The sequence below is a fragment of the Bombus pyrosoma genome, linkage group LG5, assembly GCF_014825855.1.
Source record: "Bombus pyrosoma isolate SC7728 linkage group LG5, ASM1482585v1, whole genome shotgun sequence".
NCBI classification, from domain to species: domain Eukaryota; kingdom Metazoa; phylum Arthropoda; class Insecta; order Hymenoptera; family Apidae; genus Bombus; species Bombus pyrosoma.
The window spans coordinates 5,775,650-5,801,133 of NC_057774.1; the positions used below are offsets into that span (position 1 = coordinate 5,775,650).

Below are 25,484 nucleotides of genomic sequence, written 5' to 3' on the forward strand. Positions count from 1 at the left end.
CATCCTCCGAAAACGCGAACACCCATCAACGTTCACGAAATTACGGTCTCTTTGGTTCTATTTCGATACTTGGCGAGTCGTGGCATTGTTCGGTCCGTAGATACCATACTTCAACCGTATTAGAAGTCAGGATTGATTTTCGCGAGACCCTTGTATCTCGCCCCGTACGATCCGTCGTACGTCCCTCGTGCGACTAATCGATTTCACCGCGTCCATTACACGCCGCTGGTGTACAGACTTCGTTTCGTACGCCTGGGATTCTCGAGCCGCCGACAGAGTTCGTAAACTGGTGTATGCTTAGCGATCCGAGTAACCTGATGGATCGATCATCCATTTCCACCCACTCCAGCCCTCTGTCGGCGTAAATAGGATGGTATTAAGTTCCCAATAAAAGTGGGAGCGATTCGAGAACGGCGTAATTTAACGTAGATCTCGAGCTGCTCTCTAGAGGCTAGGCCTCGCCCCAATCCGTAGAGTTCCTGTTACACCAAAGTTTCGGCGGCAATAATGGACGCTGCCAGCCCGAAACTTGGAGTATTGTTTTATCGCTTTTAATACTCACCCTTCAGATAACGCAGAGCAGGTACCTATCGCCTCGTCCGACTTCCATTTCCACAGCCCTTTCCGCTCTTCGACCTTGCCAACCTCGTTCTAACCCCCACCCTGTCTTTTTCTATGGCGCTGCTCCGCGATAAGTGATTTCGTATGCACGAAAGCGGCCCGAGGTTCCCTTAATTTTAACGCTCGTAAAACCCGACCCGTGAGTCACGATTGCTCCGACAAGCAGGCAATTTTTCGGACCGACTTCTTACACGTTACCCACTCGGCTTACTTGATGAGCAGTCGTTCGTGTACTAATTTTTCGCCAGACAATTTATTCCGTCTCTGCGGAGGTGTCGCGACTGTGTTCTAACAAAACTGATCGTTAAGACAATCAATGCGGGACGGAAGAGCGAAACAGTGACGCTTCCTCTGAGCTCCTTCGAATTCGAGCGAAGAAGTAATTAAAGTTGGCTTTCCTAATTAACGTTGCAGTATCCACCGTCGTTTCTCCGTAGCATCGTTCCTAATTGCGCATTGCAGCACACGGCTCGATATGAGCAACGGCCTGACGAGGAAGGCAAGTGAGACGAAACGAGGACAATAAATCAGGTGTAGCGATCAGCAGCGTGACGAAAACCAGTCGCTGTTATCGCAGATGCTAATCAAATAAGATCCACTGAAAGTGTCAAAGTACCATTGAAAATTGACCCCATTCCAGAGTAGCTGCACTGTGTGTTGGTAATCGCCGATAGAAAAGCCCATCGAGTAGCGCTTCTCGATGGAATCTCGCGTTTGATCGCGGACATAAAACAGTGGGTGGTGAATCCTCTCGTATTAATTGAAAAGCCGCGGTAGGGCGCAACAATGAAGGGACCGAACGCGGTCGGCGTTTCCGCATTACGCGGATAATATTTTGTCCGGAAGCGGCCGGGTGAACGTCACCGACGCTGCTGGCCGTTAATTTTCCCGAGTGTAGACCGAAAGGGCAAGTGCGAAACGTGTGTGTGGCCGAGAGGGCAAAGAGAATAGAAGAGAAGGAAGGACGAACGAACGAAAGGGGTGCAGGGGACCGGGGAAAGAGACGAGTCGGTAATTTATGGTAGAAGTTTTGATATACTGCGCATTTAGGGTAGAACTTTAAAATATTAAAATAGCTACGGCGATACGATAGAGGCTTGAACCGCGACGGGAGATTTATCATGCGCGGGAGATATCGTCGTGTATAAAGGTTGCGACACAACAGCAACACCCATCCCTCCGACTCTCGAACGCTGTCTCTGTTTCTCTAACAGTAGCCGACACCGCGACACTTTGCCGTACACTCACACCTACTACGTCTCCTCTATGCCCATGAATACATCGCTGGGTTTAGCTTGGTTCGAATGCGATTTCGCCCCCATCGTGCCTCGTCGCGGAGATTCATACACCCGTGTTACCCGATTCATCGACCCTCCTGCTAGCGCGTGATATTTTAGAGCCGAGGGGAACCCCGAAGCACGCCCGTTCCTTGACCGATACCACGATCGAGACGACCGATCTCCAACGAGAGACCTTCCGTTCATAAATTCACCAACCCGTGCCAAGATATACGCTTTATGAATATGCGTCGCCATAGTTCCTCGATAAGGAAAGGTCCCGAAAACGACGTTATCACGGTGCACGTCGTTGCGTCCTCAATGGTATTCTTTGCGTGACGTTTCTCGTGTCGGAGGGCAAACACAATGACCCACTATCGAACCGTATCGGAATTGCTCGCTCCAGTGAAAAAGATTCCCGGCCGATTAGTTGTCCGAATGATATAGAAAAGTTGCTATATAGTTAGCAACATGTCGCGATGAAAGAGTTCCTTCGAAGAAGAAAAGCCGTACACGACCCGATTACGGGCATTACGTAATCGATGATCATCGACGGGAGGTCATGAATCACGTGGCAAACGACGTGACCTACTGGCACGGTCTTGGTTATACGCGCAACCCTTGGTAGTGGATGGTACAAAAAAAAGCAGCACCCTCGAGGAACGTAACCCTACTTGGTGTAGGGTACGTGCGGGCTGAAAGTGCAACCCAGAACGACGACACCGCGCAGCATGTGGGGCCGCATATGGCGCGTGGCTTGCCATTGTTAAAGGCGCGGCTTACCTAACTGACTTTACGGTTGACCGTAGTTCCAGGGAGAATCCAAGCTGTCCTCCTGGGGCCCATGTGTGCAAGGTGTCCTGGAACGATTCATCGATAACTATCATTGGTCGCAACTCTCGTTACGTTTTTACCGCGTTCGTTCTACGCTGTCGGCAACGAGTTCGAAGAATGGATAAACACGTTTGATACTGAAATGCTTTCAATCGTTTCGCTGGAAGGGGCGCTTTAAAAAGTCGGATAATTTTTCGTCGTTACGTAACGTTACTAGTATCTGGGTTATCGGAGTAACTCTCCCCTCGAGAGGCACGTACGAAACGAACGCGTCGAACGGTCTTGTGATTTCGTTAATTAAATCGATTCATTTACCCGTGAATTCGTTATTATGCAACAATCTTCCCAGCAGCCTCGCCGGGCCAATTCGTAGAGAACGATCGTTACCCCGATTGTGTGGGGTGTTGGAACGTTGGAAGTCGGAGTTAAGAGAGAGCAGCTTCGCGAACAGTATTTACCGGCAAAGAAAATCGTGCTGCCGTTAGTTGCAGGGACGCGCGTCGGGAATTCCTCTTCGACTTAATTGCGTACCGTGCATCTCATCAGCGAGAAAGACGATGGATCCGACTCGGGGCGCTTGGGAAACTGTACCAGGAAATAAATTGCAGTTTTATCCAGCGATAGTTTTCATTTCTCGCGAATCACCGATCGCTCGGGCGAACAATGCGCAATTCGACGCGAAGCTTTTTAAAGTTATCTCCCCGATGGCGCGGAAGGCGACGCTGCCTGCCAGTTGGAAAGTATGAATACTAAGGGGTGTCTGTAATTCACGGGGAAGGACCAGCATAGCAATCAGCGATTCTCTCGAAAAGGAGGAGGAAACTAGGACGCGGGACATTTAAATTATGCATTCCTCCTGAAGAGGAGGAACTCGATAGCGGTGGGAGCGAGATGAGGTGAGGAATAGAAGGAGGCGGTGGTAGTTGGAGAATCGAGCACGCGGCAGCTAGAAATCGCGCTTGCATAACGGATAAGCCTGCGAATCGATATACGCGTCGCATTCCCTTTGCCTGAAACTCAACAGGCTCCGTGGAATCGCAGAAGCTCGAAGCGGGAACGCAGTCGAGTGCATCTTGTTGGTCGATTATCGGCTACGTAACCAGAGCGTATTTAACTCGTTACCGAATCCTCAAACCGCTGCGTGCTCCTCCGACGTACAAACAAGAGCGAGCGTTCGCCAGGAATGACGAGAAGAGGGGCTCGAATAATCTCGAACGCTCCACTTCGTTCTTCGGTTATTCTGCGCGGCTGTTTCCGTTAATTAAGAGCAGTACGTAGCTTGGCCGCTCGCGCTCCGTTGCCTCGCAGCGCAATCGCGTCTCTCCTGTTTCCGCCGTTGGATAAATAGGTGTCCACTTTCAGGCATTAGGAATTCCTCGATGTCCCTTGTAATTTAATCGCTGATACGATACGATGCAGGATGGTTACTCGATAAATACACGAATCACGTTTACGAACCGACGTAAAAGGCGGCGTTTGAGTAGAGGTAAAAACTTTAACACGATGGCGAAACGTCTATTTATCTACAACTGAAAATTCAACTTTCGTGTCGTGTATGCTCGAACTGTTCCCGTCTCTTGGCCTGACCGGCTCTGTTTTGATGGTTAATGCACTTAACTTCCGGATAATCAAACGAACATTGTTTGCCGAGTTACGAAACGCCGTACCATGCGAAATAGAGTTAGAAGCCGCACACTGTGTGCAACCGCGCATATCCTTTGGGACACCGAGAACTGGTCCATCCGACAAGCTGTACGTCAAGTACGTCACAGTCCGGACAACCGAGAGGCGGTGGGACTTGCGGGAACCTGAGGATATTTGAAAAGCGGTCCTAGGCGTCCCTCTTCTACGCCAAAGTTCCGACTTTCCTCCACCTCCTCGCGTCTTTTCTCTTCCGTTCGCTGTTTGTACTTTCGGCCGCTCGCTGGCTTTTCACCGACTGGCTTAACTCGCGTAAACCGAACGACGATAACTCGTTTAGAAAGGTCACTGTCACAGCGCACGCGTTACTCGCTGCTTTACGCGGCTTAATCGCTAGAGTTACGCTTGAAACCGCGTTGAGTGGTCGCTCGTAACTTACCGGAAGTTTGATGATACAATTTAGCGGTCGGATAAGTGGATTGTGGAGCGTTCCCTGTCGCTTCCTGGCGATTGGTTTCCTTTTGTATTGCAGAGATGCGTGACGTACGCGTGAAAATAAACGATATTTCATTTGGATTGAAAACTCGATGATCGTTCGAGCAAGAAAGAGAAACAATGAATGGGAGAGGGTGGGACAGGAAATATTTGCCAATATTATATAATGGGAAGATAGGAGGAGGAAGGAAAAAGGAAGTTAACGGGAGGAGGAAATGGAAAACGAGCTCGTTTATCGGTGTGAAAGGGAGCGCGGAATGGCGAGGACAGATTGAAACACGCGGTGGCTTTATGGAAAGCAATGGGAAGGATGTGTGTATCAAGCTGGTTATCGATAATCGAAATTATCCTGAATTATTATTAGTTTGTGAGTTGGAAGCGATGGTTCGATCTGTCCCTTCCACCGGATTCCATTAGATTATACGATACTGTTCCATCTAGTCGGTCAGGAACGGTCGTCTATTAGCTAAAATCCATTTTAGCCCAACGAAAAGCGAGCACGCATTGGCGCGCGCAGTGACGCGACCCAACTTACGAGCGAGTGGATTAACGGAGAAGTAGGTTGTCGGCGAAGTTTAGATTACGTCGAAGTTGGGCTCGAGCTACGTTAATTTGCGCCAAGCGACGATTACAATAACGTCGCTGATCTCTCGGGATTTCGGCCGGCAAGTTTCCGCGAAATATCGCGGGAGTACGAAGTGTTGCGGTCCGCGGCTGTTCGTAACTTGCGCGCTGTATGTCACTGACGCCTTTGCCAACTCAACGATTTCAGCTAGCTACCAGTTATCAGAAGTTGCCGCTCCGCCTCGATAACAATCTCGCTCTGTCGTCATTTACGAACCGAGTTCTCGATCGATGGAAATATTCCGCTCCCCGAAACATCCGTTCGTGCGGAATCGGTAACGCGAAACAAAGGAGGAATATAAAGCGGCGGAGCGTGGGTTGAAATTTTTGAAAAGCGTGTCTCGAAACGGTAATAACGGAGCACGGGCCTGTTTTATATTCCTTCCCATTGTTCCCGAGCGAAAGATGCGTTCCGCACGCCATATCACGGCAAATTCGTTCGGGCTCGTTCCGGCGGTGAACGGTATGGCCAATCCGACCGCGACCCTCGCCGGACGACAGTTTAATACGCATCAAATGGTCGAGATGCGCTGCATGGGGTAGTAGAATGAAAAAAAATAGGCGAAAGCATTCCCCTTGGTATATAAATCGCGATGGCGTGCAGGATGACGCGTACGTGCCGACTTTGCACGGAACGCGAGCCTCGATTGGCGTTTTGATTTGATCCCGAACGTGAATTGGGTTGAACTGGCTCGGGCTGGCGTATAACACGGGGACACGCGAACTCGTGGCGTCTCCGAGACGTTCGATGTCTTGGAAGGCGCCGCTGGCTCCGATCTAATGGAGACGTTTCCCAGTACGAGACTTGATTTACAATTCGATCGGACTTAGCAATAAGTTTCGTCAGCCGGTATTACCTGTCAGGTGTGTCAGCGGACCGATTGCCTCGACCGCTATTTTGTCGCACGATCGATCGTCCTAGCACCCCTAAACGAGCCGGTATACCTTCCCAGGTGGAGAACGGATGCCGTTGGCATCCAACAGGAACTCGATGCTTTTGCCACCGGCTAAACTTGTATCGATAATTCAGCGCCGGGAACTGTGTGGCTCGACTTTCACGTTAGCTTCCACTCAAGTTTCGCGAGGCTTGGAACAAGTACTTGTCGCGGCGGTTTGAACGGTATGGCCGACGGAAATTTACTTCGTTAGGAATTCGATTGGAACGTTCTTCGACGTTGAACGCGACGACGACGCTTCGATAAGTTGCATCGTCGGTCGATAAATTTTTGACCATCTCGAGCCGGGTGACATACGTAGCCTATGCGATATATCGAGACAAGTTGAAGTATTAACGAGACATTCTGCTACCTTGGATAAGGTCTAGACCATATTCTGGCCATGCTTTCAAGCTCTTATCCTCTCAAAATTCTGTTAAGTCGCCCATTAAAATGTTAGGAAGTACAAAGTTTGACAGCTAACCGACCTATTTTCACGATACTTTTGTTAATTCATTTAATGATCATACGATACAGCATGTGCAATGATTAAAGCACATTTATGATAGGATGAAATTGAACTAAAAAATTCCCAACGGAGCTGAGAATCGTTCCCGATGCAATTGACACTGCAATTACATAATTGTTAATACAATTGCACGAGTGAAACAGTATTTATAAGCTCTCGTTACTGCGATTTGCGTTGAAAATTCTACGTGTTGGGTATTGATATCCTCTCTCAAACTCTCCAAGCCACGATACGATAAAAAAAACAAAATGTCCTCGTAGTTATCGTTTCCATTTTCGTGGCAATTTTCGATTTCCCCTTCGATCTGCAACGATTTCCGTCGATTAAAATGCACGCCAACACGTCCAGGACCACCGAACGGAAATACGATCAACCTGATGGATTAGGTCGCTACCCAATCCAGCTAAACTCATTCCGTTCGAAATTCAAGCGCTGAAAGGAAAATTAAAATCTCTCTGCTAATTTGATTATCGTTCGACGAAATAAACGTACGCGTCCATACCTCTACGCTCTTGGCCAGTGATTTTGCTGCGAAAAACGTACCGTCGAAGTTACAAAATAATTGCTTTATACGAGCTACGGATATACACGATGTAGTACAGCTCTGCGGCTATCAAGATGAAAGAGGAACGAGGAGGACGAGAAACTCCTTTCGCAAAATTAATTCAGGATTAACATTGACCTCCCGAGTTTCGATCGGTGGTTGCGGCCGTGGTGGTGCCAGTGGTCACCGGGATATCAACTATGAAGCAGACCGCGATACAGAAGCAGCTTGGTTACCGTGCAGCGTGACCCCTGTCGTTGTACCGTGTCACGTGCACCTACCACACGTGGTTGGTGGCTTGTCAGTTCTGCGTTTGACAGCGTACACGTGCTAGCTTTTCTCGTGGATGTCTGTTAGCGTGAAGTACGATCACAGCGAGCGCGAGAACTTTCAACGTACTCCTGACTCCTTCGAATAATCCAGAATATCCCCGATTTACAAACGAATTGTTATGGAATTAAAGCGACAAAACTTCGATGTACTGACGTTTAATTGGTGCCTGTTACACGGAACGCTGACAATTCGCGTAGCCGTGGAGATGTTCCAAAATAATGTCGGATTTTCCCAAGGGACGGTGAGGTCTAAATGGTCGGTTTCGAGAGTAACGGAACAACGAAGGCAAAGTCAGGATGTCCCGATGGTTACAAATTTTTCAAGAGAGCCACGCAACGAAAGAGAATGGGAATTTCGGTGTGGTGTCGCGGCCCTAGTGATAAATCCTGGTGAAAGATGACCCTCGGTGCTCCTGGGACGAGGATTTCCTGGCGCGCGAAACCGAGTCCTCGTGCTGTCTAGCCTGAGGGGTGATGGCGTGGGGGTGGTGTCGTGGGCCAGCAGGGGAGGCTTTTGACTCTCTGCCAAGAGTCAGACTCTCGCCCTCTGCTCTTCTGGCATCCTGGCATCGCACGCATCGGGATTAGCGACGTACAGGGCCAGACTACGTTAGGATTTATGAGTGAAACTCCGCTTGACCGCGGCAAATGGTGGGAGGTAAAGAGAATGAAAAGGAAGGATGAAGGAGAGACCAGCGCGGATAGGGATCGTGGCTTCGCCGAGAGATGGAACCGGAGAACTCGTAAAATTTGGCATCTGGCACGGCTGCCTCTGCTTCTGCTTGCCTCTGTTCATTCCTACCAATGTACCTACTTCTTTCGCTCCGGTAGGCTCGGAATAGATTCCCCTCGGAATGGGTTAGCTCTCGCATCCTCCGCTTTTACGATTGGGAATCGGAGTTCCGGTGTTCCACGCTGTCTGAAGTCAAGTGGTCCTGGACGAACGTCTTTATAGACTTTCTTCTTTACCTCTTCCTTTTCTCTCCCTTTTATTTCGTTTGTATTTGGTGCTCTAGGAGACCCTTCTCGAGCATCCATACACCAACCGATTCGAATTAACATGCACACCCGAATGTTTTTCTGCTCGAACCCTGCTCTGCCCGTTTCAGCTCTTCCGTTTTCTATACTCGTAAGGTTTTCGAAATAACCGGACTGCATAACGCTCCTCGACGATGTTTCGCGACGAGCAGCCTCTACCGGAAAGATATCGGAGCTCTCGCGGAAAATTCTCGCGGAACTGGTTTCTCTTGAATTTCATCCTTTGCTTCTGCCTCTTTTTCGCTTTCGAATGTTCTTCACGGTGTCGGCTTAAATCGAGCCGCGGCCACTTCCATTCTGTCTCGCGCGAACTCGATCCTTTGACTCTTCTTCTACTTCGATTTCTCTCTTTTCCCGCTGAAAGCGACTTAAAGACTGCGCTGGAATCCAGAGAGGCGTTCTCGAGAGTCTTTGCTTGTAAATCGTAGCGGCGCATAATAGACAAGCGGCTACAAGTCGAAGCACGGCTCGTTTCACAGCGCTCCGATCGTGTTCGAGTATTTGAACCGCTTGTTTTACCTCGAAAGGCATATTACGATCTTCCGATACTCCGGTAATACGTGGCTAGTAACTTGTCGTACGAAGCAACAGAGGTCGGAGGTCCAAACGCTCGATCGCTCGATCGAGGCAGATTATTCCGCAACGTGACTGATTACTCGCCGATCGATCGATTTATCCAGCCACCGCGATTCGTTCGACTGAATTTTATCTTCCGCGTTTACGATATTCCTGGCCTCCAAGAGCCCTTCGATGTTCGTTAATGCCAGGCAAATTCCGGCAGTCGTATCTGGTTGCAACGTTGAAAAACGAGACGTTCGCGTTGCCACTGTGTTACGGTAGGGATAATTCGTTTAAAACGCCTTAACGAAGTGACTGCGACTATTAAGGCCGGTTTTAATCATCGACATTTGTATCGTCTATCTGTAAATAAGATCTTATCGTTGAAAAGATGATGACATTAATTGAAGATAAATTTTAGAAGCGTGGAATTATTCGCGACATCCGAATCACAACCGTCGATCTTCGTCCCGGAGCTAAATTTAATTTCGCTGTCTCGAGGATCGTCGATCAGGGGATAATTTAACGCGTTTGAAGACTCGTGGGCGGGGAGGTCGTTCGGTAAGATCGATGGCTCAGCGATGGACTGTCGGAGAGAGGATTCTAGAAAGCGTACAGGCCACGCTTATAACTTTGAAGTGTAAGATACACGCACGAAAGCGTATTTACCCTCGTCACCGTGTACAAACATTCGCATATAATTGTACGCCGCGCCACTCTGTCTGTCGCACGTATAAAGCGCGCGTTTACCTAGGTTTACGTTCGCGCGGATGTTCACTTACGCGCTAAGTGGCGAGACACGAGCATTCATGCCAATTAAATCCATTATGTGCGAATTCAGTGAACCATAAGTTACTCCATTTTCCTTCCATTTGCGGAGAAACTCTGTTGCCGCTTCCTAGAAACGAACAAGCATAGTCCCAACGCTGTAGCAAAGTAAAGAAGCCATTCACTTCGATCGTATCTTGGCCAACGATTCAAAATAGAATTACGAAGTTCGTTCGTTCTGGTATTAAGGAAGCAATGAAACCATCGATTCGAGATGTTTCGAGATCATGCCGAAGCGTTACGCTTCACATTGGCCCCAATTGGTCGTTCATTTACGACGGTGAACGACCAAAGGGCGTCTACTGCCGAGGAACGTAAACCACTTTATCGCGATCCTATGTATTTTCGCGAGCACTGCGAGATATCGCGTTTTAATCGAGTCTCCTAAATCTCGGAGGAGGATCATAAAACAGTTACGTCGCCATTAACCTCCGCGAATTTAAGGAAATTATCTTCGTTTAACGTGCATCTAACTGCGCTCATCACGATGGAAGCGATGTGAATATCCTCCTCTCCCTTATTTATCCGGCCAAGCCAATATATAAGCTGTTTCCCGAAGCTTCGCCCCGTTCCACGAGCCTTTGACACCGGGATCCAGATTAAATGGTTGTAGGGGCGGTTGATCGCGAGCCAAATACTTTCATCCGGCCGGCGTCGTGCAAACGTTGACGTTAATTACATCGAACAGCATGGTATCTTGGCGAAGATCGAAGCATTAAGCGCAAGTTTATCCATCGTCGCGTGATGCGAAAAAAGAGAGCACGGGGAACGTTCGTCTCTCGTGTTGGCGAGAGACCGGAGGGAAAGCGGAAGATGCGGAAACATCGGCACGGGACGTACGTAGCTCCGTAACCCGAGCACGGCTTCCTGGGAAATGGTCCGTGAGCCTTCCTCATGTATATCCCAGCGTGCACATACTCGCAAGCTCACCGACCACGTACAAGTCTCCACGGAGCGTCTTATAGCTCGTGTATCTTGCGTCGAGACTTGCCACATCGTCGACCGTGCAAACGTACTGCACACACTGGCGTAGACACTCACCGAACACCACCCTGAAGTAGTACGCGATTACACTCGCTGGTCTACTCTCTGCACTGTCTGTAAGCATACGGCTGTAGGCGCGCATAGGAATACACGAAGAAGTATCAAGGGACACGGCGTATTTATTCGATATGCAGTTATCGATGACTCCTGCCACCGGGGGATGCGGCTATCCAGGTTTCGCTGGAATCGGTATCCTTGGAATATCTTATAGGCAGCGAATAAAGGGATTGGAAGCTGGAAGTTTAATATTCTGACGAGTGATCGTGGCTCGGTATAGTGAGAGAACGAAGAACGGTTCCTTAACAATTCCAAGAGCCGGAAGCTCGGAAAGGGCAGACGAAAGGGTGAATTCCGTAATTTTGGAAGTCGGAGAGCCAAGAAGGTGGCGAACTGCTTGAGAAAGTTACAGTGGAAGAATCAAGTTGCTGGAGTGGCCGGCACAAAGGTATGCGCCGGCTCCTCAGCGGTCTGACGATGAGGTCCTCTCGATTCGAGGAGCAATTCTCGTGAAAGGGAAGAAGCTTAAGTAACGTCTAACTATAGTAAACGTTTCCGATGTGTTCTGTAGTTATAGCTGGGTCTCGGTCATCCCAACAACGATTATTAATTACACCAGACGGTGTCCAGCGACCAGCTGACCCGGATTACGTACATAGTCGCGAAATTACTTTCGGACGTAATATATTATATGCGGAGATATTCGGAGCCTCAACTAGAGGCAAATGGCGGTGTAAATATAGCAGGACGTAACGTTTATAAATCGTCGCAGTTTGGTCGTACCAACGCATTATCCGTTCCTCGTAAATTCATCAAGTCGAAACTTCTTCAAGGCTTCGTCAAGGCGTTGAATATCGATAGTCGAATTAATTAATGAAAATCGTACCACACGCGAATATTTCGATATTCCAGTAAGATTTCGTGCGGGCCGAGGTAGCCGGTTGTGCCGAGGAATCCCGACTGGTGCATGCGGTCACAATGTGCGACACAATACGCGTTATATTCTCCTGCTGGGACCGGGGTTTATTTGCACGCTGGCCTTGTTAGTTTTTCTGATCTGTTTTCTCGCGTACGGTCAGTCATTTCCGTCAGCGAGGGTCAAACTGAAGACGGAGCCAGTGTTCTGCACGTGTACACGTACGCAGAACGTGTTTCTCGGTGTACGTGAATCATCGTACCATTCTCTGGCTCTTCCATTCTCGCCCTCCCTCCCTCTCTCTCTCTCTCTCTCTCTCTCTCTCTCTCTCATTGCCGATGTATGCAAATCCTGTCTGCGAACTTGCTAAGTGCATGCGCAAGTGTATTAGGAAGACGATAAATTGTAGATCGAGTCAAGGAAGTGTTACGGAACTACGGGAAGTTCCGCGAAATTGAGTCAACCCTGGTATTCCGAATTTTACCGATAACCATCGTGGCGTCGATATCTTTGAGTACTTATCTATGTTGCGCCCTTCCTTGATAGCCGTTTGAACGGAAGAACGCGCCGTTTCAATGAAACGCGAACGACCGCGACACAGTTCGGAAGACCTGCGAAATCAATCGCTTCGTTAAAAAGCTAACGACAAACGCGAGCTCGATACCATTCCGCGAGACAAGGACCATCGGCCGTGGAACGCATTGTGTCAGAAGAACGGCTCGTAAATAGGACGAACGAGGTTGACAAAAATCTCGAGATAAAGTCACGAGAAACGACCATCCACTTCCATCGATTCCTCTACCATCGGCCAAGTACGAACGCTTTAACTTCTTCCTTTCGCGCCATTGTGCACGACGCTCTTTAAAAGTATTTTAGCGTCGTTCACCATCTACTATTGTCGTCTCGTACATACGTGCCACAGAGCCGGTGTGTACATGCCAGATATAACGGTCTGTCGCGTGTAAGTGCTATGTGCATGGAAGTCGCGCAACCGATTGAAACTTGCCGACTTTTCTCATCGGGTGGACGTTCAAACAGAAGCGAGCTTATCGTGGATATCGCAGAGAAAGTTTCGAACAGAGCCAGCTTTTCATCGTACACCCTATCGAGCATCGTGTTATCGCGATATCGACAGCCAGCGCTTTAAATTCCCGAAACGATGAACACCGGTTGCGATGGATCGACGTTTGCTCTGTAACACATCCGTTTTCCTTCTCGATGACCCGATCCGTTTTCGAACTCAACGAACGTTTCACCAGGGGATCCTCGCGCCAACGTTTTTTCACGTTTCGCGTACAGATTCGCGTGACAAGAAGGAGAAAGAAACGAGATAAAGCTAGAAGAGAGTCGGTAATTTACGTAAAGATGAACGTTTCAGTTAAAGCATATCACAAAGAGTGAGTGTGACGGAGAGAGAGAGCGAGAGAGAGAGAGAGAGAGAGACTGAGGGTCGAGGAAAGTAATTTGCGGAGGTTAGTAGGAAATCCGATTTACATTTAATGCGAGACGAAAATCCCGCGGACTCGAAACCAACGGACAATTAATGCGTTCCGCAGGTACGCGGAGGGAAAAGGATCGTTAAAGCGTGAAGCTTTCGCCCTCGAGAGAGCAAGAGGTACGCAACAGTAAATTTGCATCCATTTCGAAATACATGTCGGTCTGTCGGTTCGAAAGGGACGAATGGGGGAGAGGAAAGGGTGTCGGTGGATAGCGCGCGAAACCTCCCGCCTTTTAAGGGGAGACTACTCGGGGAATTGAGTAGAAAAGAGGGAGCGCTTAATCGGCTTTAATTGCAAACATCGCGGCGTTTCAGATTCCCGCGAGCATTTCACGGTTTTGAATCGTTGCGCCACGCTCTAGCTAACCCTCGTGTCTCCTTCCTCTTTTTTTCATGCTGCTGTTTTATTCGTTCGACAGCCGCGATCCGAGCGATGTCTACCTGCCGCGCCATTCTTTTTCCTCCCGATTTTTCTTTCTTTTCGTTTTCCAACAGACGAGCAGGCAGACGAATTGTCGCGCGATGTTTAAACTCATCCGCGATTCGTATTAATTCGTACGTCAAGGGACGCACGGGGATGAAATTTAATCAGAAGAGCATCGACCGACACGGCTATCGAAGAAAAAAGCTGCTTGAATTACGCGGAATTCAAAAATTCATCGTGGCACGCGTGTCCGAGCGCTCGTGCATCGACGACAGCTTCACGAAATATCTTACAAATAATTATTTTAACGTAGCGCTGCTTGTTACAACTGTAAATTTCACGTAACGATAAAATGGAGAAAACGCACGAAAATCTCGTGCACCGTGGAACGGGAACCGAGAAAGTTTCATTAACGTTGAAACGTAGTTTACGAGTGCCTAAGCGTTTTCACGACCGAAATGTGCTCGTGATAAAACACTTTTATTCGATTCGAACCTTTTAGCCTAAATTTCCAACGTTCGACGATCGAATTGGGGAATAGAGTTTGTAAGAAAAATACATTCGTACGTAGCAACTCGTAAACCAGTGAAAAGAGCTGGAAATTTCTTCGAATCGAGACTCGACATAGAGAGGAAGATAGGAAAGAAATTCTGTATTTTGCATGACAGAGAACCGAGACGCGAGGTCAAATTCGTCAGCGAAAACGCGAGTAGGAGAATTTTCTTGGACGAATAACGCAACGAACGTTTGTCTCGATTTAGTCTACTTATACGAGATACTGTAAAACGTGAATCGAACCACGTGTGGTGCCAAGAAAGCGGTAGGATGATGCGAGCGAAGAAGAAAAGGGAAGAAGAATAAGGGTGGAAGAACAGAACAGCATTCCACCTCTGCCCCTCCTGGGGGAAATCACATGCTTCCAGGTTTTATGAGTACTCCCACTTTGTTGGCGACCCACGGGAAAGTCTCTCCCCTATCTTACCCGAGACCCCACTTCCCCCCAACAACTCGTACACCGCCTTGCTTCTTCCCCGCGTTTTTCTTCCATCTCGTTTTCCCCGTGCCGTCTCTGTCTTCTCTCTATACGTTCTGGTGTTTGCGTTCTTTCTTCCTTCGCACTCGCTCGTCTCTCGCGGGAGTACGAATGCTTGATCCTTTGTCTTGCCGGATTATGTCGGCGATACGCTTCGATGTTTAAGACGATCTTTCTTCTGGCCCTCGCGAAGCAAGGGGGTTCTCGTAACCGCGACAACGTAAAGCCCGATCTTTAGGACTACTCCCCTAGGTGAGCGACTCTCGGTGTCATCAAAGCGGCGTGGTTTTATGCGAGAACCTCGAAACGATTCACTCTGTATCAGAGGCTTACGAGTAGAACGCTCGGCGGCTTTTACGTTCTCCTGCAGGCAAGAAGTTGGAGCGATGCTGAAATTAAAAATTCTTCCGACCCCGGACGGTATTAATAATTTCCAAGACGTAAGAACGCCGCGTTACCAGCAAGGATCCCGCTGTAGATTCTTCATCCGACTTTTAAAGAATATTGTCTGCGCAACTGAAGCTAAATACACGTTCGCCAGCGGCTTTATAAAGCAATAACACGACAGGTTAACTGGAGACGGTGATTAACGTTGCGATTAATCAGCTCGTTCGAACGCACGCGCCGATTACCAGGCCTTTTATCGAGCGACGCACGAAACACAGGCGTCACGAACCTGCACCCGTACGAGTCTCGTTGCGCGCATTTCGGGAACGTTCGATCGCGCGAACGATAAAAACTCACGCTGACGAATCGCCAACATTTCGTTTAATTTAATTTCAACGGAACTGAGTTGGCCGAACGCGAAATAAAACATTTCTCGCGCCGTTCTTATCGATTTTCCCGCTGATATTACGCGAGCAACATAGAGCATGTTCGGATACCGTGAAGACAGCTGGCGCAGCCCGGAGAAGGGCGGCGATAGAAAAGGGTGGAAAATGGAGACGGAGGCCACCTCGGTGGCATACCTACGTGTACCTACTCCATCTCCAGCGGGGCGTACAGACCGACGGCTAGAATATCGATTGACTACCGTATCCCGATAGATAGCGCGTTCCGGCTCTCCGACCGATTCCACTTCCTCACCCTCTTTCACCCTGCCTGCACGCTCTTTCAGGATTCTTGGGTTGCTCATGCATGTTGGTCGTTCACACCCTTGCGTCTCTGCCGCCCAAAGCCTTCGCCGTTCCGATGCTATTATCACCCTTCTCCAACCTTCTTTCTCCCGCTTGCATCTTCTTACGTACACCCGACTACGTTGCTACTGGAAGTTTGAAGCTTCACGCTCCGATGTATTGTATCCCGAAGAGGTGCTTTACGCGTCCTCTTCTTTTTTTCTAACCCCTCGTTCTCGTCTTTTTCGGCTGACTGGAAGCAAGCGCCAGCCCTTAGTCCGTTTACGCCATTCCTCTCGCAGGATCTCTGAAATCAAGCGGAACATTTTAACGCCGTTAGCTTTTCGAGCTTTCGCGCATTTTTCACCATTCCGTCTCGCATGATCGGCTCGTGCAAGTTCACGATGCCTGTCGAATTTTCCAGGTAATGGACAAAATACGTGGAAAGTAGAAAGGCAAATGTTGGCTTTTCCATAGACGTCGAGGATGGCTGGTAGAGACCATTCGACGAACACGGTTCAACTTAAGAACTTAAGTAATCGATCTCTGGGCCGGTAAGTGCAGCTACGTTGCTACGCTTTGAGGATGGGCCTGAAAGGAACGTTAATACGTGGGAACGTGTACATCGACCCTTTAATTTTCGAGGAAATTCGATCGCGCTCACTGGTCTCGCGAAATAATTCATTGTTTAACGATGTTTGCCCTCGCTTCCATCAGCGTGTTTTAATGAAAATTATACACGGCAAATATTTGAGAGGTGCGTTCATATTACAGTCCCTCTGACACATTAACGAGATATTTTTTAAGGGATGTTTTTCACCGAGCAACCGCACCCCACAACTTGTCAGCTTGCGCGCGTAAAATACGCCGCCCACCCTTTTGTACCGTACCCCGTGGAAAATCGTTTGTATATACACAGCATCCACGAGCGAAGTAGTTTACTAAAATGTCATCTGGCTTATCGAGTCACGCTTGTTCCGTGCGTCGCGATGTAACCCGCGCGAGAATCTCAATTCCGTCTACGTCGTAATCGTAATTTCGCGTTTTTTAACCTCCGCGAAACGCGACGTGACTCGCTAACCGTGGAACAAAACCGACGAGAATTCGTCTCTCGATAGAAAGTTTTCAAAGCGCTACGCGAATAGAAGCTGGCTGTGTTCCTTCGAGTAAAACCAAGCGGCCGCTTTTCATGCTACTTTCTAACCGTACGTTCGATCGACGAGTGTTTTATCTCGCGTCGTCGACAAGAATTTCAACCGCATTTTCCAACTTTCCTCCGCGAAATAACGGGTTACAAATGAACACGGACGGGTTATTGCGCGCGCTGGCTTCTCTTCGCATAGCGAACGTTTACGAGTTCGTCACCTTTTTCCGCGGACACATTTCCACGCAATGATATCAGGGCCACGACACGGTCGAGAATAAAGAGTTATAGCATATAAGTCTCGCCCGTATTTTTCGTTCGAAGAAGCAGGATATGCTTGGCTTGCACCGGTTGCGCCAGGATTATCGTTCGGACGTTTTCCGTCGGCGTAGTAGCGGCGGCCGATATCGGAAATACGATACGTGTCTTGGTTCTCAGAGAATTCCAGATCGAAAGTTGTTTCGCGCGAATGAAAGTCGCAGCTTCGATGCGAGAACGACAGACTTGGAATATCCAAAGATAGAGAGGAAAGGAATGCATATCGTTCTCGTCTGGCCGGAATTATCTTTAACGCTAGGAATATTCGGATGGAACCCGGTGAATTTACATGTTCTCTTTCGTACGATTCCTCTAAGGTTCGATCGCTTTCGAGTCTGATTTTTATACCCCTTTACCACTTGGCTGTCTCTTCGAACTTGAAACTCGAATCGGCGAGCTATTGGAAAAACTCGTTCGTTCGAAAATTACGATCTCCATCGCGTACATTCGCTCTCGCGGTGGCATTTTTCTCAGCTCGAATTCCAGCTTCGCCCGGCCGTGGTATTACGAATAAGCATCGAGAAGGAATGGTCGATGATCGGCATAAAACCACCAGCTTCGCTGAATTCCCTTGCTATGCGGGGGATTCGAACGACGGCCTTAAATTCGGCGAAGTGGTTCGAAGTCGATTGCGAAGGGTAAGTTTGGATCTCTGTTAAGAGGTGCAGAAACAGAGGTGTCATTTCGACGGAACGTCTTCGATAAACGTTCGAGGAATTAAGAGCGGTCGGACCAAGGATGAAAGTCTGACGGAGGTGCGAGGTGGCAAGGGGTGGGTGAGTCGTAGGGAGGATGGGACTGGTGAGCGTGCCTCGAATCGCTTATGATATTGTTCCTCCAACCCCGTAGTTCCGTTCGTTTCACCTTCTTCTCCATCGCAAAGTCTGCCCCGAGCTTCTGTTCTCTTTCTATCGTCGACTGGATAGGATTATCTCATAAACCGTGGCGCCTTTTTTCCTCTTATCGAATAATCAATGTCGCCTGCAGGCAGGGAACACGTTCGCCTGACTGGCATTTTCAAGCGGTACCGACGTGTACCGCTTCGATCATCATCCGATCTGCGAACTATATTATTCTCGTTCGAAGTTCTTGGTCGCTCGCCACAAATCATTTATCGTTTCATCCATCACGACGTCCAATCGCTAGTCTAGATCGACTTATCGAAGGACAGTGTCCCGAAACACCCGCGACTCATCCATCCCCGAATAGGCTTACATCATTCAACGCGCCTCCCTTAATCAGTACAAATGTACTGAGTGCGGCAATTTTTAATCGGCATGCATTATGTTCTGGCCGGTGGAGGCAAGTCTGAAAAACGAGACTTTACGCAGGGTTGACGCGTACAAACTTTGGCACTGTCAACTTCTCACCCTCGCGTCTTCTCTTCTCGCTTTGCCGTGGGCTTTCAAAATCACTGCGTGCATAAGTCATGCTGCTCAAAAACTTCCGCGTCACCCTTGCCGGCAAAGTACGCAGGAGGGTGAGGGCCACGATGGGTCGCGATAGAACAGAGCTCGTGATATATAGAGCGCGTGGAATTATTTATACAGACTGTTCCGCATCGAATCAAAGTCTATTCAGGATCCCCACTTTTCTGCAAATGATACGCATTTTTTCCCAGTTGCGATGTATCTTATACGAAAGTTCAACGGTGTAGGATATTTCCAGCCCCGAAGTTCAACGACTCTCTTCCCCTATGCTCTATCCCCTGAGCTCGCGCGAGGGCTGCGAATATAAATTAGGCGAGGAGAGAAAGCCGTATGTTTTAGACTACACGGAAACGTTAGCCGGCTTCGTGCGCCACGAAGGACGTATCCGGAACTGTAGCCTGTCAAACGGGTACGAATATTGAATTCACGTGGTAAGGTGGAAACGCGTTCTCGAGAAAAATTGCGTCGGACGGCGTGGAAGTTAATTTACGGTCTGATCCTCGTGCGAGTTCGAGCTTCGAATTGTAGTCGCGCGGCGCCAAACTAATCGACCGACACGTCCTTCTCCGCGTATCTATCGAACGAGCGAGGCCGGTTCTCTCTTTCTCCAACCCCTTTTGTCCGCCATCTAACTCCCTACCACCTTCCGTTGCGGTGTCAGTCGTGCGAGATGGTGCATAATCGATGAGTAACAAACAACTTCGCACTCTCGCGCGATATCGTCGCGCGGGGATTCTACTCGCCGTGTTACACTGTCTTCTTCATTCTCTCCCACGCACTTTTATCTCGTGTACGTTTCGACGTCAAGATTTCGATAAAAGGCGTAATTTCCATTAACTAGCGTAGCTTCTCCGACAGAGATCGCTGACATCGGATTTAATAAATCGAGTTCGGAGATGGTCGTCACCGAGCTGGTTCCCCTACAACAATCTCCTTCGCGAAAAAGAGGAGGAGCTGCGCGCCGAAGTTGCTGCACTAGACGCTCGTAAAATATAGTTGTTTGAAAGGGCAAAGGAAAAGCGAGGCTTCCTTTCATTTATGCGAACCCCTCGTGATAGCAATTAGTAATGGTAATGGCCAGGCACGTGATACCGGCGCATAATTAATCCTATTCGTTAACATAATTTTGCATGATAACCGTCTGGCCGCGAGTGCATCAGTCGGGCCGGATATCTCGAGCTAACTCGCTAGAAGTTATCTCGGACGAAGCGGTAAAAAATTATCATGTAAAACAACCCGCCAGCCTCGCCGGCTGCGAAACCTTTGAGGCTCGTAGCTCTTTAGATTCCCTGTTTCTTTTTCCTGTTTTCCCTGCATCCACGCCGTTTTGTTTTGCCACTGGTCAATTTTCTCTGGTCGTGGCCCGTGTGTGTTTCGTGGCTCGTTTGCTGGCCGTTCGACGAGAGACGTGTTGCATCGCGATTGCATTCGACAAAGAGCCATCGGTTGTCTTTCTCCACTGCGTCTCTGATAACGCCTTTGTGTCGTTCCAGCTCTGTTTCGGAGTTCTTCGGCCCGATAAACAATGTCTGCAAATGGGAAGCAAAAGGGACGAAAAATGTGTGATAGATCGTTACACGCGTGACGCACTCCGCGCCACAAACGTAGCAAAGACTCTGTTGAATATATGCATTATAACTCCGTATGGTAACTTCGTGGAAAGGAAAATCACCATCTATCGTGTTTTGAGGTTGTTACGTTTTAACACGCCGAGGCGTTATAAACGCGAGGAGTGGCGTTTTTGCGTTTGCTTCGAAGAAATCTCTCGTCCGTGTAACGAATGACTAAATTAAACCGAAGAGGGATGAAACAGGTATAACAAAGTATCGCGGTATCCTAAAGGTAAATTATTACTTTGCTATGCCGTGCGCACTAAATTATGCGAAATCGATTATCCACGATGCGGAGGATCCACGCGCGTAATCGTCCATAAACAAAACATCAGCTTTGCGTCCAGACGATTACGCGAATTTACATTAATTCGATGCCGTAATTTGACGCGGGAACAGGTTTCCACCGTGTGCATCCCATCATTTTCTACCATCGTCTTTCATAGCGTTCGGGAAGGTGGCGTTCCCAAGAAATCCACTAGAAGGAAACGTTGAAACAGTAGAACAGCGTGACGACGAGACGTTACGGATGAGAGCTACCTACGAAATGGCGTGGACCTCGTAACGACGAAATGGACGAAATGAAAAATCGTGACGCTATGCGGATACATCGAGCTGCGTTTATGTATTGAATCGCATCGGTGAAAGCACTGCGAGCAACCTGTCTGCAAGGAGGACGTCTGCGCGTCGCGACGTCGTGAAAGGACCTCTCGGGACGCATCAGTCCACGCGCGACGCAATGCCTGCCGATTGGTCGAAGGTCATGTAAATAAAAGTGTACGCTTAACTCGACCTTCGACAAGGCAAGGGGTGGCTTTACCAAAGGGGGAAATAACAGTGAAAGACGGGGGAGCAAGAGGGGCTGTAAGTTCGTTGCGAAAATGAAATTACCGCACCGTGAAAGCAGTGCTTTGCATGAAATCGGAGGAAGAGAGAGGATCTCAGACGAAAGAGAAGAGAAGAAAGGGAAGACGATGCGACAACATCGTCGGTTTTCTTCGTCCCTTTTCTCTCCCCTTCGCCTGTCCCTGGCCATTCTAGTCCCGTTGGCGTCGAATAAGTGAATTTTCGCATACTTTAGACTTTTTCAAGAGACACAGGATGCGGCACAGGTCGACGTTGTCTCCTCTCGTTACCATCGAACACCAGACGTCTGCCTTTCCTCTTTGTTCCCTCAGGATCGCGCCGATATAAATGTTTTCTGCTCGGCTGTTTGCCCTTCGAGCCGATGTTTGTCCTGCCAATCGCAGCCGCGTCCCTCTCCCCGTCACCGTTTTCCAGCTGGCAAATAAAGGTATTGCGAAACGTCGTTCGAGTCGCGCCCATATCGAAAGTCGAATTCGCAAACATGTTCGAGATAATGTCACGTGTAGATTGCCGAAGGATCTCGTGGGTCGACTGCGAGGATAATGCGACGAGAGTGAGAACTCCGATCGAGCAAGGACCCTCGGAAAGACACGGTCGGAAGGATGGTGTAATCGAGGGCGACTTTGCATTTTATATTTTCCAATTTGCAGCGAGTTGTCTGGGTCGTTCGAGAAGACGGCCTTTCCTGTCCTCCCCGCCTTATCCCAAGATCGCGATAACGGTCGCACCGGGAATGGTAGTTAGAGCCGCGAATAGAAAGCGAGAGTGAACGAGAGACACGCTCGAGCGAACGAGGAAAGAGGAAGAGAGTTTGTTAGTAAGTTTTATAGACAATCAGTCGACTCGTTAACTGGTAACTACGAGACCCCTTTCCGGCTGCGTTCCACCGTGTTATTTCCATTCGCCTCCTGCTGCCACTCTCCGCCTCCCTCCACCCCCGTCTTGCAGACGTTAGACAGGCCATTCTCGGCCTATTTGACGCTCCCCTTGTCCCGTGAGGGCAACCCTCTCCGATGCTCCGCGCACGAAACTTCCATCCAACTTCGCAACATTGTCGGCTATGCTAATGTCCCGGAATTACCATACCGCGACAACTATGCGAAACAAACAAGCGAAAAATTCTATTCCGAGTCGACGAGATATAAAACGGGGTGTCTAGTTGTTGCAGCGAAGTCGTGTACCGTATTCCCGATCGATCTTTTTCACTTCCACAGACCGAAAGATTTACAGAGGCTGCAGATAGCAACGCAAGCTTCTTCGTTCTAATTCTCCTTCTGATTTTCTTAACGAAACGACCAGTTTCACGGTGATAGATTTACCATCGAACCGGCGGACGATCCGACGATAGCAATTAATCGTGATTAGACGATAATACGCCGTCGTGACGCCGCAGATTCTTTTACCGTTGTCATCGTTCATTGTTCCGCCAAGGAACGGTCCATAATGATTTTTTTTTCTCTGTTTACCCCGCTTCTCGTCTGTTTTCGCCAAGATGAATCACACGAGGTCTCGTTCGTCGGATGGAAAAAAGGCACAAGCGAAGAGATGTTAGGAACAATATTCGGCGCAAATGGATACAAACGAGGTGATTGGCCCCAGCCAATCCATCACCGCGTGCCTCCTCGTTCCGCTCAACTTTTTCCCCTTCGCACCCTCTGCTTGCTAGAAGCTCGTTCTTGCTTTATCCCTCCTCCGCTCCCCGTCTCCCGCCCCTTTTCTTCTTCCCGTTCTTTCTTTCTCTCGGGGGAAGAAGGGTCGCGTGGCTCGAAATAAAACACATCCATCACCATCCGTATGCAGTGTCTGTCGATAAACAAGCCCTGAATAACGTTATGAAGCCGGCCTTTCTCTTTTTCCACGTTTCTATAATGTTCGATGGGCGAGCCACGGCTCGTATTTACGCGCCGCCGAAACAATGGGTCTCGGCCGCGGAATAGAAACGCGCTTATCGTTTTTTGATGCATTCGTCGTTAATGCACTTGCCGCGTAATTTCGCGCTCGCCTTGTGGTTTTGTTCGATGAAATTCACCCCTCGCCACGATCGGAATTGATTCGCGTTTCTCCGTCGCTCCACCCCCGTCTCTTTTTTACCTTTCGCCCTCTAGATGGTTGGATAAAAAGTGGCTGCACGGTAAACATCATCGTTTCCGTGGGATCGGGCGCCGTTGTTGCCGCAAAGGGACAGGTGGCATTTTCGACGAAACCATGAATTATGGGGCAACGAAACGCGAACCGTAACAACTTTACCTGGCAGTTAATGGTCGGTTTTACACGTGGTGCGTGACACTCGTGTCCGCGTTTACGCGCAGTTCGCGCGAATGATTTCTCTGCGTGGCCGTAGCCCCACTCTCCGGTGCGACCAAGCGCCACGTTTCACTTGCTACGGACCGGCCTCGTGAAACGGCGGAACGAAATAAAATTAACGAGGATGGATTTACGATGGCAGCTTCCCGTGGCCGTTTTTCAAACCGGGAAACGGTATCGGAGAGAACGGAATTGCGAGAAGTCCAAGTCGTAAGTCGTAACAGTTATAAAAGGCTGATTTCTTTCGTTGGTTTCACGATACTCCGTGATTAACGTGAGTGTTAACGGTGGAAGGTTTTTAAACAATGGACGAATCAAGATCGTCGTTAACAGGGAGAATATAACAGAATTCTAATTATTATCCGCGTCTCGCGTAGGCCACTCAGCCTTACCGCGGCGGAGCAAAAGTTTCCTTTAAACGGTGCGGGGTGAGTGGTGAATTTTTTATCCGCGGTCCGTTCCCGCTAAAGCAACAGTTACGATTAACTCCGCCGCAAAAGTTCATACGCGGGCCGCTTCACCTTTTGGGAGACACATTTCATGATAACGGCGCCGAGAAAAAATTCAAATTTAATTTGCCCCGACCGTTGTGCGAGAATTACGCGAGCCCCGGGTAAAAATTAATTCCACGGGAATTTCAGCTGCAAAGGGCGAAGAAAAAAGTACCCCTCTTGTTTCTAGTCTTTTTTTTATTTTTTCTAGTTTTTTTTTTTTTTTTTTTTTTGTACGCTATTCCAACCCGGAGGCGGGAATCCAGCCAGTTCGATTCTCCGACCGGCGAAGTCGGGATATTTCGCGTATCGCGGCCGTTATTCGCGGTTGATTTTCGATTAAAATTCCTCCGACACGTAGCGGGCTTCTGGTTGCGAATAATCTGGGTCGGTCCACGTGGGATCGTCCTTCTACCCTCCGTCCGCGGCATTGTTTGTTGTTACATTCTCGGCAACGCGAAATCGCGATAGGCGCGCGATACTCGCCGGTTGCCGCGATTTACGAGTGGCAAAACACGCGAACCGCATTGAAGTATTTCGATGCAAAGTATCAGATAGCGTGACAAATCGGCAAACCTGGATTTAAAAAACTCGCAACACCGTGAATCGATCGTGCAACGGCGATTGTAACTCTTGAAAACTGGCCGCGATAAGGATCCCGGCTACGCGTAAATCGCAACGAAACAAACACCAAATAAAGGTGAAGAAATCGTATAGACTGCACCGCGTTGGTTAAAGTACTCTCCATTTCTCTAACGAACAAGGACGGAAATTCATTTGTACGATCGGGAAATCTGCACCAAAAGGGATAAGAGCGTAGGACACGTTATTCAAGGACGGTGGATGTAAATTACGAATTCTCGGAACGGTCGTTTTACTCGATGAGAAGACCGAGCTCGATTCGGGGTTTGGTCGTACACTCTTTGCGTTCGCCAACTGTCGCAGATTCGGCAACGAGTTTACGTCCAGATGGACACGTGCCGACCGCCCTCGCATTGTAGTCGAAGAGAACGAGGACGACCACGTCGCAGTGGTCC

General features: G+C 48.9%; 1 protein-coding gene across 4 annotated transcripts in view; it reads left to right on the forward strand.

The window, feature by feature from the left end:
* LOC122567424 overlaps positions 1-25,484 on the forward strand; it is a 230,615-nt gene that overhangs the window by 69,143 nt on the left and 135,988 nt on the right. Inside the window, exon 1 of one of the 4 annotated variants that reach the window (XM_043725904.1) lies at positions 16,792-16,837. The exons of the other annotated variants lie outside the window; for them this stretch is intronic. The gene's annotated coding sequence lies outside the window, so the exon portion shown is untranslated. Of the gene's footprint in view, positions 1-16,791; positions 16,838-25,484 lie in introns of those variants that run through there. 4 annotated transcript variants of the gene reach the window in all.